This window comes from Anser cygnoides, chromosome 18 (genome assembly GCF_040182565.1).
Source record: "Anser cygnoides isolate HZ-2024a breed goose chromosome 18, Taihu_goose_T2T_genome, whole genome shotgun sequence".
In the NCBI taxonomy this organism is placed as follows: domain Eukaryota; kingdom Metazoa; phylum Chordata; class Aves; order Anseriformes; family Anatidae; genus Anser; species Anser cygnoides.
Window position 1 is genome coordinate 11,067,501 of NC_089890.1, and position 13,158 is coordinate 11,080,658.

Below are 13,158 nucleotides of genomic sequence, written 5' to 3' on the forward strand. Positions count from 1 at the left end.
TGTAAAGTCACAGTCCAGTGCCGCCGGTGGGTCGGGAGGCAACATTTGGGATTAGTTCAAGCAGAGGGATGCTATGAGGTGTAGAGGTGGGCCTTTCTGTACCCACGCCTGCTGTCGTGGCCCCTCTTCGTCCCTGCAGGGAGGGCAAAGCTCGTGCCAGGCTGAGGCTCGGCTCTCCAGCAGTCTGCAAACCTCCAAGCACTGTTGTGTTCCAAATTCAGTGAGAGATTTGTACCAACAACTTCCCACAAAACACCAACCTGCGTCCGTGCCTCATTAGTCCCAATTTACCGTATCAGAGTAGATATTAAATGCTTTGACCCCCAAACATGCTGCAAGAGCACTTCTCAAGGCGCTGCAGGCGCGCCCACGGGGGCCCTGAACGCGGCAGCGACCCGGTGCTGAGCTGCTGCTCGTGGCCCAGCCCTGGCTGCGGGATGCCAGCGCGGGCACCGGTGCCCCAATATCCACGTGGGGGCGAGGATTAGTGCCCCCCCTGCCTCCAGCACCGAGCCCGGCTGAGGCAGCATCACCCGCTGCCCCGGCGCTGCCTCGTGCCTCCTCCCCGCAGCCCAGCCCCGGCTCAAATGTTTTCCTTGCGAGGCGTTCCCCGCATTAAGCTCAACCGGCCCCAAACGCCTCACCTTTCCCCCCAGCCTGATAAATGCTCCTTCTGCAGTTAATGTAACCTCCCCGAACGTCCTTCATTTGTCAAAGATCGCAGCCTTTTACGGCGGGTCATTATTTCACCAGGAATTTGAACAGAAATATTTCCCGTCCACACCAAGCGATCTATTTCGCTTCCCCACCCACCACATTAGCCTCTGAATACTCTCATTATACCATTACTAATTAGAAATTCTCTCAAATTGGCGGCTGCATTAAAAAAAAAAGACAGTGTGCTGAGCATATGGCATAATATCCTATTAATGAACACTCTAAATTCAAACTCAGGTCAGCTGCTCATTTCTTGCTCATGACACCCAGGCAAGGGGGGGGGAGCAAGCTTTTTTTTTTTTTCTTTTTTCTCCTAAAATGCGTATTACTGAATGCCAGGGATACGGCGATGCCTTAGGCCAACATTTTATTTTGACTATTTTTTGGGGGTGGAGTTGTAAATATATATATATATATATATGTGAGTATGTAGGTATGATACATACACATGCATTTACAAACCAGCAGTGGAAGGCAGCAGCTCGCTGCCCACGTTCACCTGCACGTTGCAGCTTTGCCTCCTGCAGAGCAGAGCATGGGGCATGCAGCACGTGTGGAAGCAGCACCCGTCCTGCTGCCTGCAGTGCCCACGGTGTCCCACCAACGTTGGTGTGCAGCGCAGGGAAGCTGCGGGTAGCGGGAAGAAGCGCAGCATGCATGCCTTTTATTTTATTTTATTTTATTTTGGTTCAATGGGCTCTCCCTCGTGCGTCGCTGCTGGCTGCGTGGGTCCCCGCAGCCTTCCCGGGACTGTCGCTTTCTGGCACAGAGAAATTTGCACCACGGTGAAATAGCGAGTTCTTGTACCTTCCTTTTCTCTGGGCAGATGAGCTGTCAGGGCGTTAGGTCTCATCAGTCTTGTTGTCACCAAGGTTTATAAAACTACCAAATGATATTATGTCAGCTGATTCTTTAATGGGATAATCATTAGCCAAGACCTGAGTAAGGTTTTTTTGCCGCTGCTAATTTCACCTCAAGGTGAACGCAAGGCAGAACTCTCCGGCGCGGTGTTTGCTTCGGTGTCCGGACTCACTCCATGCTGTGCCATGGCGCCGGCTCCTGCTCATCGTTTTGGGATGTGTCGTGTCCCCTGTGAGCCTGGAAGCACTTGTCACAGTGGGATAAGCCACAGCAGGAAGGCCGTGACCGCTGTCCCTTGCAGAGGGACCTCAGTGTGTGTGGCTCATGCCCCCAGAGCCCGGGCCAATCCTGCTGTCCCAGCACCCCCATAAGGGATGTGCGAGGTGATGGCAGTGTTTGGCAACTTGACCTTCCAGTAAAAATTGAAAAAGTTTGGGCTTTCCGACAAAGTCTAACTCTTCCATTGAAAACAAATATTTTGCCCCATCAAAAATCCAATTTTCTGTCAAAACAGTTTTCATTAAATATTTCCACGCAGCCCCGGGTTAGTATTGATTTAAACTGTTACAAGAGGGAGAAGAATGAGGCTTTGTCTCTACAAAGATCGCGTTTACTCACCAATTAAAATTACAGTAGAAGTGAGTAATTGCTGCTGCCTCAAAGGGGGACTGTTTAGAGCAAGGCGGTAATTACCCTCGTTAGTTGGCACACTCTGGTTGTGGTCCGGCAGGATCAGGACCGGGGCAGGGATGAGGGGCTCAGGGAGGAGCCCTGTTTGGGGCTCTGTGATTTTGGTGGCTTTGCTCTGCGGGATGTTGCTTGTACCAAGAGCCACACGGGTGCTGGATGCTCCTCGGCACCAGCAGCGCTCAGTCCCAGCCCTGCAGCCGGGGCCGTTTCTCAGCACTGGATTTTTTTGTTGGCCATCCCGTTAGGGTTTTTCCCAGGCAGTGCCCATGCAGGCTACACAAGCCATCCTGGCTGTGACCAGTGCCACCCACGAGGACACCACAGCTGGGCACCGGGGTACAGTGTCCATGGTAAGCGCTGAGCTTTCACGTACCCGTAATTGCCTGAGTAGCCTGCTGAGCTCTAGGGGGCTTTTTGTACCCCACAACATGCACAGCTTGCAGCATTTGGGGGCAGAAACTGTATTTTCAGTGCCTATCACTGGGCAAGAGCTGCGTGGGGCTGGCCCTTGGAGGCAGCCTGGCCCCAGGACAGCGGCAGCCGTCTGTCCTGCAAGAGGAGGACACCCAGCAGCCCAGCGAGGCACACGGGTGTCCCTGTGCTGGGGCAGTGCTGTTGCCATGCAGGGCCAGGGGTGAAGGGGCTGTAGGAGGAGGGGACATAAAGGGGCTGTGGCCCCCGGCCCTGCTGTCCTCGGGCACTGAGGTTGCAGCCGAGGTGAGCGCTGCACGGTCCAGGAAGAACTGAGGTTTTATTTCCTCGGTGCTGGGGTCATTCCTGATTTAATTATGTAAAAATTAATGTGAACGTCTTTTGTGGTACGTATAGGCCATCCGTGGAAATTGAATTGGGTGAAATGCTGGTTAAGCTAATCACGCGCAAGTCATTATGATGGCTAAGCACGGGGATGTTGTAATCTGTTGGGGCTTCTCAAAGACCTGATTGAAGGCCAAGTTTAAGACCCACGGGTTTAATCAGAGGGGATCAGCGATGTGGCGTGGAGGTGATTTTTCCTGTTAGCAAGGAGCTCAGAGCCGCTTCCTCCTGGTGCAAGGAACACTCACGGGTCCGTGCTCACTCACAAGCACCTGCAGCGGGCTGGGGGGCTCCACGGAGCCCAGCTGGGGGCTCGCGGGGTCTCTTGGGAGCTGATCGTATCCCTGCAGCCTTCCACCTTCTTTAATCTGGACGTCAGATTTACAACCATTTTTATACTTTTTAAAGGAATAAAAACTCCGAATCAATATTTAGAAGTGCACAAACAGCTTGCGGAGCGTTTTCCCATCTGTTCTCTAGCACTAAAAATGACCACCCCGGTAGGTGCCTGAAGGGTGCTGGGCTGGGGCTGCTTCCCAGGCTTTGTCAGGAGATGGCTGATGTCCATATCAAATCAAGATGCTCGGTGTAATGTTCGCAAAAATGTAATTTGATTTGCCTTTGTCAACAAAATCTGCAGAAACATCCCCTGCCTGAATAAATATCCCTGCAGGGTAGCACATGCTTTGTAAATAATTTTCATTGTAACCCCTTCTTCCTAGCAGGGTGGAGAGTTGAGAACATTCATCAAGTCTCACATTAAGAAAATAATTTTCTTGTACCTAATTTGCGCAATAAATAAGGTCCACAATTTCTTGCTTCTGAGGCAAGGAAATGGAAAGAGCCGAGGCCAGGTTTTCTGACGTGGGGTTTCTTCCCAATGGCCATTCCTTTCTCTCTTTTAATTGCCGAGGGAGGGCTGAGGAGTCCTTTGGGGTGCACCCTAAATACCTGGGTGCTCCCCCCTGCCCAGGCGGCCGTCGGACACCAGGGCGATGCCCAGGCTGGGCCTAGCGCTGGGCCCAGCTACAAGGGCTCGGGGCCAGGCTGCCTGCTCCAGAAATCGTTTAATTACCAAAATTACCTCAGAAATTGCCTTAGCAGTTGACTTTTTCCTTGTGATCTCACAAAGATTGGCCCAGAAGGAGCTGTAGCAGAGGCACAGCTGTCTCTCTTGTCAGGCCTTGCCAGGAGGCCCGCCACAGGCCGCGCTCCTTGCCCCGCCGGCCTCGGGGCCCCTCAGGTAATTGCAGCGACTGCTCCACGCCTTCAGGAGTCACCTTCAGCGTGCTCCTGCCCCACGGTTCGGCCTCCCCGGAGAGCTGAGCAGGCCCATGAGGGACCTGTGAGATGGGGCCTAGTGTCTGCAAGGAGGCAGAGGGGCCATGGAGGGGCCTCGGCATCTATCGGCTGCACCTCGGGCCAGGAGACTTCCAAATTCCTACCTGGCAACCCCTTGTCTTGCTGGAGCACAGGTCTGTCAGGCTGCAAGAACACCGAGCTGGGAGGATAGCTTTGTTTTTTTCTGCACAGCAATGTAAATCTGTTATTTATTTATATTTTATGGATGGCATGTTCCTATCCCCAGGCATTTTGCATTGGAATTCAACTCATTGCAAGCCTATTACATGTTCACTAACTATAAACCATCTGATTTATATTCATTAACCAGTGGTAGACAGCAGCAGTGGCATAACTTTAGTGCTGGACATGCCTCAGTCGACGGGTGAACTAAATTTCAGTTAATTAAGGTGCCGTAATTGTTGTCCAGTACAAGTGTCTTCAGGGCATTTGCTTTGTAAATAATTTTTCACCCCAACCTTTCCCGCATACTTGGTTGTGCTCTGCAACTTTGGTCGAGCCGTAAATTATTAGGAAACGGGCTCTCCCGTGCTCCTGGTGAAAGAAGGCTCCTTTTCGGCTTCTTGCCACCGACAGCGGTGGTGTTAATGATTAGCAAAGCGCCCCCCGGGCTTCGGAGAAGGCAGCGGTAGGAATGTCACTCCAGAACGAAATGGGGATGCCCCGTTTCTGGCCAGGTGGACACGACGCTGAGCACTGAGACCTCACAACCTCATTCAGCCCTCAGCGTCCTGGTCTGAAACCCTGGGTCTGCTGCTGAGACGTGGGGTTGGGAAATCCAGGAGGCTGCCCCGCAGTGGCAGTACAGGGCAAAGAGGGATGGGGAAAGCCCTGTCCCCGCTCGTCCCACGTGTCCAGGAGCCGGACACTGTCCGTCCTCGTGCCCTCTGGCCATGGCTTTGGCCCCGGGCAGGGCTGATGTGATGGTGTGTGCGGGGCCAGGGTGCTAGGGGCTGTCTGATGGGCCCAACGCGAGCGCTCGGTAATGAGGAGACGGCTCGTCACCAGTGTGAGCAAAATAAAAATCCCTGCTGCTCCTGAATCTGTGCACACCAACCGCAGGGCAGTAATTAGGAAGGAAGCTGGATGTAGAATTGAAACTGTAATTATGAAGAACTGCTAGATGCTACTGTAACGCGGCGTTTAGCGTCCCCCCTCTGCCGCTGCCTTGTTTTTTTTTTTGTTTTCTTTTCTTATATCCCCTTTGGGTTAATTGCTGCTTTGTTTTGCTCTCCCAAAAGGTCAGGGCTGGAGGGGTGCCCTGTGGACAGGGCCATCTCCATGCCTCTGTTTTAAGCCAGGGTGCGGGGATGGCCCCAGGGCTTGCGTGGCTGCAGGCAGCACCAAATGGGACGTTTATCTTCTGCTTTTGGGATAAACCAACCCCTTCTGCAGAGCGTGTGCTGGCTGTCTGGGCTGCCTTTGGGTTGAAGGCAGCTCCCGGAGCTGCGGTTCTCAGGGACTAACACTTTCTAAATGGCATTTCTTGGGCTGGGACTTAGGTGCAATATCAGCATGTATCCTCTGTGCTCATCTGCCGCGTTTTAGCATCATTGCCCAAACGAGGGGCTGTATTTTAACGTGGGCTTCTGTAACGGAGCAAAACCCAAGACTCCCCTGTGTTTTTCCAGTGTTTAGCAGTGCCTGCAGTGGCCTTCCTGTGGTCCTGTGTCAGTGCCAGCTGCCCTGTACGGCACCTCTGGAGCGTATGGAGAGAGGCGCTGAGCTCCTGTTTGTCTGCTCAGGCTCGGTGTTGATCTGACAGCTCCTTTCCAGACCTGCCCAGCAGCAGACATGCCAGTCTCTCCGATAGTTCATGTTCAGTTATTAATATAAGATTCAACTTCGCATTCGCTGGAGTAAACCTTGCATGATGCCTCTGACAGTAATTCAGTTGTAGCCTCAATCTGATGCTGGATCTCCAGGCCATGGCTATCCTGCTAGCCTTTTCCAATTTTTCACTACACCAGTCATGAATAAATCACCAAAACACATCAGATTGCTGAAAATGGAAATACCAGAGATAGGCACCAGTTCAGTAGTCAAAGAGCATCACCTTCCTGCAGCAAGCAGGCACGCTCTCTGCTCCCTTGTCTGCTCGGCGCGTCCTGTCCCATCACCCAGAGGCCCCCAAACGTCTGCGGGCTGCCGGTGTGCATCCTGTGCATCTCTGCTTTGAAATGCAGATCCCACCGCGTGCGCCTTGTGGCCGGTGAGAGGCGGTTTCTGTTCGCTGGACGTGTTGCCAGACGAGCCATCAGTAGTACCCAGATGCGCTGGGAGCAGGGTTTGCCCCTTCATGCATGCCAGAGACAAGCACTGTTCATTTTCAGTGCTTGATAGCAGAAAGAGCAAAGAAATGTTAGGTTTTTGGGTCTTTTCTCCTGCCCTCGGTGAAATGTGCTTTGCAGAAGCCTGCAGGCTTCACAAGCACCAGATGCCCCTTCAGCACCAGCATTTAGCTCTCTACCTGGTGCTCAGCCCCTCCTGATTTAATTAACCTGCAGCCTTCCTCTGTGCACCAACAGAACTGAGTCCGGAAGGCCGAATGGCGCCTTCTCAAGCTTAACCCAAGGGGTGAAATCTTGGTTATGTCCAAATTAACGGGAGTCTTGCTTGGGTAGGGCTGGCTCTTCTTGCCCTACTCTACCCACGACCAAACGTAGCCTCGATAGTGCCTTTCCCAAGTGGCTGGGCTCTGCTAGCATTGTTCCGTGGGAACTACGGACAAAAGGAACAGCAAACTAGTATTATGTAAATCACTTGAGGTCAGAAAACCAGCTACAACTTAAAAAAAAAAATCACCACTCATAAAATAAATCAATTTCTTTAAAATTAGCCTCCCTAATTTTGACATCAATTCTATTTCTTTAAGGTTTGTCTGTTTTGCAATTTTGTTTTTTATCCATGTTGCTATATTAAACCCCCTGCTAATAAAATGTCAAATTAAAAAAAAAATTAGTGTCCCTAGTATTGCAGAAAACCAATAAAATAAAGCCTTACAAGGGAAGCAAAAGAAAATTTCCATCATTCTCTCCTTAACCGAAATCAAAATTAGAGTGTTATTAGAAATTTCATTAGGATGGAGCAGATTGGTAATGAAATTACATTCCAGCTTTCTACAAACCCAATGTATTAAGTAGGTTTGATCAATGATGTTCACACAATTAATTTTGTCTGATTGCTGAGGATTACTTTATCGACAGCCACATTTCACACTTGTGGGTTTTTTTTTTTTGTTTCCGCAGTAAATTCCCGGCGATGTCAGATCGCGTGATGGCGGTGCCGGTTCGAAGCCCCCTCTCTCAAAGCGACTTCCAGCAGACCATGACGGGGATCAAGGTAGGGATGTCACCGCTGCTAATTGCGTTTGGTACGGTGCCGCTTACGGACAAACCGGCGCTGGGACGCCGGGGCTTGCTCAGGATCCCCCAGCAGTGCCATGCAGGCACGTAGCGAATGGAGGGAGACCACGTCCATGCGTCCTGCGGCCACTCGGCGCTCTGCTGCGCTCTGTCTCGGTGCTGGTGGTGCTCAGCATCATCCTGTGGCTGAGCTGGTCGCAGACCAGCGCTGCTTTGCCCGTGTGGGCAGCACCGGGCACGAGAGCCTGCAGGACCTCGGCTTGTTGGGTGCCAGGGCAGGCCGGGAGGCTGCTCGCCCGCAGGGACAGCCACCTCGTTGCGGTCGGATTTATTAGTTGTCTCGGCAGTGGTGTCACCACAGCTGGCAGCACATCTGGAGCAGCGCTGCGGCAGGAAGGAGAAGGGGAGGGCAGCGGCTCAGTAAATCACAGGCTGCTTTAGGTGAGCTCTGCTGCCGGCTCCGTAGGGTCCGCGTGTGCGCAGGTTGTTGCCAGCAGCAGCAGCAAGCCGGGGTCCTCTGAGGCTTTAGTGCGCACCCCTGGGTTGCCCTTGTCCTCGGCTGTCACCGTCACATCAGTAGTGAGAGCTCATGGACCCCTCTCTGTTACTGTTTGGTGCATCAAGAGGTAATCAGGTGGCTTTTACGTGAGCAAATGAAGTTGGTGGTGTTGCAGAGGCAGAGGGAGGTCTGTCAGGTGCCGTCAGTCGCTATCTGCTGTTGTCGAGATTTTCAAAGCTGTTTAAGGAATTTTAACAGCAAAGCCCTTTTAGTCCCAGGGGAACGGGATCTCCTCCAGAAACCTTGAGCATCCCCTCTCAGTGTCTATCGAGCTCTTGCTCCAAGCTGTGTCCTTGTGGGTCTCCTGCGAAGGTCGCAAAACGTTGTGGCTGTGGTGTTGCCTCGCTGTTCCCTGGCTGCTGAGCAGAAGGGCATGTAGCTTCATTCTCTCTCTACACCACAGGACGACACAACATCTGTTTAAAAGAACAAATAATAAATGGGTAGAGGTGGTGTCAACTGCCCTGCATCTATTTTCAGGTGCGGTCTGGGTCCACGGTGTTCTCAGTGTCCGCATTGCCAGGGAGCCCAGCAGGGACGCCCAACTCCTGCGATTTTTGTGAGATTTGAAACGCAAAGGTATAAGAGAGAGGTTCGATCTCTGGGGGAAAACGCTCCCATTATAACATTGAGATTCATTTTAGAAGCCATTTTTAAACCCTAAGTTAAGAAAAATACCTAGAATTAAGTGCTTAAAGAAGCTACAAAAACCGAATAATAATATTACGAGGGCTTGAAATTAGCTTTTTTTCCTCCTCTTTTCCATGCATTGATCTACTGATGGATTAGCTGGGAATTGGCAGCAAGTGAACTGTGCAGTCCCTTTTTTTCTTTCTGAGAATCGTGCATTTGTTAGCATTTCAGTTGCAGGAGGAAACCGGTTCCATGGGTCAGGTCCCTGCATCTCAGAAGTGACCTGGTATTTCAGCTCCTCCAGCTAGATTGTACCTACAGGGCTCCTTGCAAAGTTTCAGTAGTTCAAGACCTGGGAAGGAAACCCCCTTCTCTTTTTCTAGGCATCATCTTTACCCTCCTGACACTGTTTTCTCTGCGTACAGAGCAAAGATGCGAGATGGATCTAGTTTTTAGAGGCGAGATGTCTCATTTGTCAGAAGCTGAGTGAATTAGAATAAGAGCATGCTTTTTTTTTTTTTCCCCTTAAAACAGGCCAAAGTTTTTATCAAGATGCCATTTATCAGCAGTGCTACCAGTCGCTAGCAGTAGGCATGCTGCCAATCATTTTATGGAAATAGGCAAGGACTTTAATGTTTGGATGCCCATCTGAATCGACTCTTGTTCATGTCAGCAGATCTGATGTGAAAGCAAAGGTGCCCCTATACAGTCTAGTTACCATCAAACCTGTAAGTGTCAGCATTTTAAAGGCAAGGAACACAATGCTGATGGTGGGCAATGTCACTGGTGTAACCTATTTCAAAGACATCGGCTCCTGCAGCCTTTTCCTTGTCTCTCAAGGATTAGTTATGCCCGAAGTCCACCTGCTCTGTTAATCTCTGCAAAGAATTATCGGACACCTGCGTTCCACCATCCTCACAAGTTCTTCATCTCTCCGCTCCAGCTAGTTGCAAACACAGCAAGCAGCCCTCCGACTTGGCCTGGGGTCTCATGTGGTCCTTTAAACAGTGTTTTGATACTCAGGGGCTGACGGTTGCTTGCAGCAGCTCTTGTTCTTACTCTACAGCCGAGGTCTGTCTGGAAGATGATGCAGACTTGTAGGGGTGAAAACGTGCCCACAGTCAAGAGCAAGCCCTGCGGGCCGAAGGGGCTGGGTGCGGGTGGGCTCTGCTCAAACCCGCGGGTGTCACCTGTGCCCAAAGCACAGGACGAGGACGGTTCTGTACTTGGGGTCTGCACAGCAAACCAGCTGAATTTCCCACGTCCCCATCCTGCTTTCCCTCTCTCTCAAACCGCTACAAACCGTTCTATTCATATCCATTAGGAATGCGGCATGCTCACTGCTAAACTTATTTTTTTATTATTTTTAAAGACCCGTTGAGGATCTACTGAGTGCATTCCTATACGTGCATATGCGTTTGTGCTTCCTATTTAATTTTCATTGTCAGATCTCAGTTTTGTAGACAAATAGACAAAAATGTTGCCCTGCACCTGTGGCCTTTCAGAGAGCTGTAGGTTTGGTGACCCCCCTGCCCTTCGCGGGGTGGGTGCTGCAGCCAGCCTCCGGCAGGATCTCCTCCTGCCTCATGGCTATGCCCGTCCAGTTTGCAACTGGAAGGGGAGCCTGGGTCTCCGGTGTCAGTTGTGTAGAAGATCTTACTCGTGAACTCACTGACTAGATCTGTAAAACCCTTATGCCTGCCTTTGTGCCATGCCTGTGTACGTCGGTGGCCTGTAAAGAAGTGATAATGGCCAAAGGGTCGTTTCTGGAGAGGACAGAAGTCTTTTTCTTAGTTTTCTCTTCCCCTGGCACTAAGACTGGTTAAACCTTTGGCACGCGTTGGAAATACCTGCTCGTGTTGTGTCCGAGCTGGTTGTGCTTGAAGTGACACGGTACGGGGATGCTCAGCGCCGGGGGCGAGCCCCCCCATCAGTGCTGAGCTGGGCCCTGGGTCTGGCAGCATGCTGCTGCTGTGAGCTGGGTGAGGCGCCCCGGTACAGCCCAGCCGTGAGGTTGGTCATCACCGGATTTCGGATTTGTGTCTTAATATGTCAGGGAAGGCCTCGACCTGCTGCAGGCTGCGTGGGCTGAAGCTCCAGGGTCGCGCTGTCCCGAGCCTGCGGGTGCTGTCACCCACCTGGGCTCTGCGGGAGCTTTTCCAGAGCAAAGCCAAACTCTCCCCAAACCCAAACTCCTCCTCGCCCTGCCCATCCCAGCCAAGCAGTGCCTACAGTATGCCGATCGGTGCTGTGCTTCCCCGCGGCCCCGGGACGGGTGTTCGGGCTGCGCAGCCTCCCTGGGCGCATTGCTGAGCACCAACGCGCCGCGCTGGCTGCGGGGATGGATGTGCAAATTCCGTAGGAGGTGTCTGGAAACAGCCCAGGCAAGTGGGACTCAAAGAAACACCAAAACGTCAAATTCTGCAGGGTGCCAGGGCACACCATAGGAAAGCAAAGGGCTCTGCTCTGCCCGTGGACCTGTAGCATCGCAGTGGGAACGGGAAGACGCTGGCCGCGCTGGGAGATTCGATGTGCTGGAGCCGGGCAGCAGCCTCTGGGCCACCACCTCCCGGCCCTGCACCTCCTCCCCCTTGCATTCTCTGTTTTCCTGGTCTCTTCAGGCTGTGGGTGCTTTGGAGCAGGGATTTCCGTACCATGCTGCCGCAGCCAGTCCCACACACGCAGCGCTTCCACCTCTTCCTTCTGACGCTTTCCACGACCGCAGAAGGCTGAGCCGGCACCGCTGCCGCCCCTCTGCAGGCATCTCCTTCCCCTCCCTGCCCTCGATTTGCATTGCATTTCCATCAGCCTGGAAGGTCGGCGGGGTTTGGAGGTGACCCTGGGGGACGCCGGTGCCGGTGGGCAGCCGGGGAGGACGCGGGCAGCGCGGGCAGCCTCGCGCGGGCGCTGCCGGCACCGCCGCCACTGCAGCTGTTGACACGAGGAGTGATTAACAGGGGTAGGACAGCGAGAGGGAAATAAATAACATCCTAATCTCTGGCACCATCATTCCTTTGATGAGAACAAAAAATATGAAGACTGAAAGATCAAAATAACTGTATTAGAGCATGAAAAGGGAAATGCTCTTTTAACCACCGCTGTTCAGATAGATCTCCTTAGATCTGACATGCTGTAATATATTTGTAACACAGATATATATTAGGGGGTAAAGCTGGTGATTAATTTGCTTTACCTTTTCAGAGCATATACATAAAAACCTACATTAGCAGAATTAGCATTTTACCTGTCTTTGAAGATTTTCGCTTTGAAATGCGTAAAGTCCTGTTGATTTTACATCTCTCAGAAGAAGAAGGGTTGGTTTTTTTTTTTGCGGAGGTTTCCCCCAGCCCACCTCCTCCCTGGTTCGTGTGTGTGGTGCAGGCAGAGATGCTCTGGGTTTTGTCTCTAATTACTGCCTCACCACCCTCTGGGGCATTGCTGTAGTTGCTGCCCACATTCACCCCTCTTGACTCATAATTGCTGTTGAAGCTTCTGAGACTAGAGATCAAAGTATTCATGTCATTCATGTTCCTGTCAAAGGTCTTATCGTCAAAGCACCAACTATATTTCGAGAGACGTCTCCTTTTCTCAAGAGCAGCAGACAAACTTGCCTTTGCCTTTTCTCCCTCCCCGTTGCAGCGGCGCTGCAAGGCAGGGACGGTGCGCGGAGGGTGAAGGCAGCGAGGGGCTGCCTGGGCTGCCGCTGGCCATCGCCAAATCCTGCACCCCGGGGGATTTAATTGTTGAACGTCCCAAGCAAAACCGCTGCTTCAAGTTTCTCTCTTTCCTGACCTATGCTGCAAGGTAGGGCTGGAGCTCGCTGCCTGCTGCCTGCATTTCATTTAGGCTCTCGGGAGCGCGAGTGCAGCTTGCTCGGGGACAGCAGCCTGGCAGGCCACCAGCAGGGTGCTGATGCGGGTGGAGGCACGGGTATCCCACAGCTCAGCTGGTGTTCGTGGTGCAAGAGAGGTGAAAGGAAAAAGCATCATGATTTAGCGGGGCTAAATGCTGGTTTTAAGCTTCTGGAAGCAAGTTATTCTTAATCTCAGTGAAATGATTCTCTCCTGCACCCCACCGGACACCCACACAGCTCGGGCACCAGCAGTGCCGGGCCATGGCAGCACCAGTGTGCCCACCCGGCCGCATGGAGCGATC